Genomic DNA, 2,702 nt, shown 5'->3' on the forward strand with positions numbered 1-2,702 from the left:
TCTCCATTTTCATAAAGTTTTAACTTAGTCGTTCTTGAGATAACCAAGTTTAAACAGTATGATACACCTATTATTAGTATTGTGGCAATAAAACCCCTATAAGGCTGTCAATAATTGCATTCATAAACTCATTTAAATGCTAGTGTAAACGGGGTTACGATAAATTTAATTCTTGAAAAATTGTCCGAGCATCCTAACAACTTGTATTTATCATCCAATTCATTGGTAAATCACTGTTACTAAACATATCATATTATTGATTCAACATTAGCATATAGCTGATTAATACAATCGAGTTTTACATGCAATGCACCAAGCTTAAATGCCCACCTCTATTTCCTTGGCTTTTTAAGTTTATAATGTTTCTCTCACTTAGCTCAATTTTGAGCCTACCACCACACTCCCACAATGTACAAGTCCCTAACTACGGGGGTGTCGAATCACTTGTCAACTTGGACAATTTGTTATAACAAATTAACATGCTTTCGGCTGTCAAAATCCATTCGATACCAAGACAATAAAAGCGCAAACAAACAGAAACACCAACTCTCATTCTTTTTCTTCAGCCGCTTGTTACAATATTTGCTTCTGATCCTCATTAATTTTACCCTTTGATCATTCATTATCCCTTTACTGTTTAGGCTTTGTACACCCTTTATAGTAAGGGTATCTTGTAATTGTTGCAGCGACTCCAAATGTGTATGAGTAAGCGTATTTTCTAATTGCTGTAGCAACTTCAAAGGTGTATTAACTATGTCATCCTAATATGCATATGTATGACATACCATGGAAGAATACCGGATTTGGAAGATGAGTCTTCCCCATGAAGTGTTTTCCCTTGGCTCACTTTGTTTCTTGTTTACTCTCCAGCATCCTATTGAAACAAATATGGGACATAGTAAGCAGGACAAAGTTTGTTAGCATCATACATGACACTAAAAAACAGTCATTGTAGAAAAAAGTATAAAACATGTGACACAATCATAAATGGCCCCAAATTACGCAGTGAGAAGATAGTAAGGTTACTTTTAGTTTGATAGAAGATGACTCGTCCAATAGTGAGGTACAAAAAGAAACCAGACCGCCTTTGTGGAAGATGAAGTAAGCAGGACAAAGTTTGTTAGCATCATACATGACACTAAAAAAAAGTCATTGTAGAGAAAAGTACAGAGCATGTGACTCAATCATAAATGGCCCCAAATTACGCAGTGAGAAGATAGTAAGGTTACTTTTAGTTTGATAGAAGACGACTCGTCCAAAAGTGAGGTACAAAAAGAAACCACACCGCCTTTGTGGAAGATGAAGTAACAACAAGTTGCATATATTGAACCATTCCTTTTCATGCGAATCAAGGGACCACATCAATCTTTTTTATCACGGCTGGCCTCATCAGCGCTATAATATCTACTACCATTATCAATATCAAGCAGCACAGGTTAATCTTCTATTGGTTTCACATTCTTTGTAGTATTTGAAGAGGTACTGGTATCGCCGCTCGGAGCTCTGACTATCTTCAATTGACATGAATCAATTCAAAGTTGTTGTTTGCTAATAGACAACTACATACCTATTCGTCAGAAACACAACTGAACTTCATAGTATAGAAGAAGTAATTTTTTTAGATGAGTCAAGTATTAAAACATATCTGCACATCAGGAAATCAAAAAACCACACCAACTCTTGAAGGAATCCCCAGTAAATTTCTAAGCATTACTACCATATACACTGAAGTGCAGGAGGAATTATTCAGTATTGAACAATTTCCGGTATCCCATGTATTTAAAAGCTTACATGCCAAATCCTATTTATTATTCCTTCTTGTCTTAGTGGTTAAGTTGCTTCTTTCTTTTAAATTTGATTCTACCATAGCTCTCTCGCATTGTACGAAGTCCCGAATTTCACCTTGCAATATCAGTTTTCACCCTAGCAAACTGACCCACCCATCAAATTCCCCCAGACAAGTACCAAGATAGAGAAATCTGAGACCGAAATCCAAGTGTCATTAATTAGCTAATTTAACTTCCAATTCATGTCCAAGCATTTTTCATATCCTCCTCTTTAAGTTTACTCTGATCATCCGGTAGGTTAGTGATTAATGAATGTCATATAGATTCTAATTGTATAAACTAATTACCTCCAATATATGTATAGTAACATATTCATCATTTGTTGGATTGGCTTTGCCGCATAGAACATAAACTGAAGTTATGCTCAACAATATTCACATTCTATCTCCACCATGAATCCTCATTTGTATGTCGAATTGTCTGAACGTGCAACATTTTTGTGTTGGGAAAAATAAGTGAATGGTCTAGCAATGAATAAAAAATGAAAGACTTAATTTGAAGAGTGCAGGTTAAGAATACCATACCTGGGTTACGCGCAGAAATTTGTTGGATGGTGGTGGCGCTGATCACTTGTGTTGAATTCAGCGGGGAGAACGATATTCAACTGGTAGAAGTGGAAAGGGGAATGGGAGGCTCTGCGGAGGAAAGGGGACTTACGGCAAGTGAAGGAGGAAGGTTTGGTGGAGATTTGTAAGAGGGAGGTGACCATTGTTAAAGAGTTACGTAGGATGGGAAGGCATACGAGTGGACACAGGTGTAGGGTTTTTGTGTGAATAAAAACTGTAAAAGAAAATACTGGCTTGTGGTGGTCCCACGTCACCAGGTTGAGGTTTTTCTTATATATATATATATATA

General features: G+C 36.6%; 1 long non-coding RNA gene across 2 annotated transcripts; it reads right to left on the bottom strand.

Moving 5' to 3' along the window:
• Nucleotides 1-209: 209 nt before the first annotated feature.
• Nucleotides 210-2,598, bottom strand: LOC114074377. Of its 2 annotated transcripts, none has more exons than XR_003574751.1 (3): nucleotides 2,372-2,598; nucleotides 1,230-2,267; nucleotides 210-874 (listed from the first exon to the last, which is right to left on the bottom strand). It is a non-coding gene; the product is annotated as an uncharacterized LOC114074377 (long non-coding RNA). The 2 variants fall into 2 exon arrangements; XR_003574752.1 differs by having other exon boundaries at nucleotides 216-874; nucleotides 2,135-2,267.
• Between the last annotated feature and the right edge of the window lie 104 nt (nucleotides 2,599-2,702).

Source organism: Solanum pennellii, chromosome 10 (genome assembly GCF_001406875.1).
Source record: "Solanum pennellii chromosome 10, SPENNV200".
NCBI lineage: Eukaryota > Viridiplantae > Streptophyta > Magnoliopsida > Solanales > Solanaceae > Solanum > Solanum pennellii.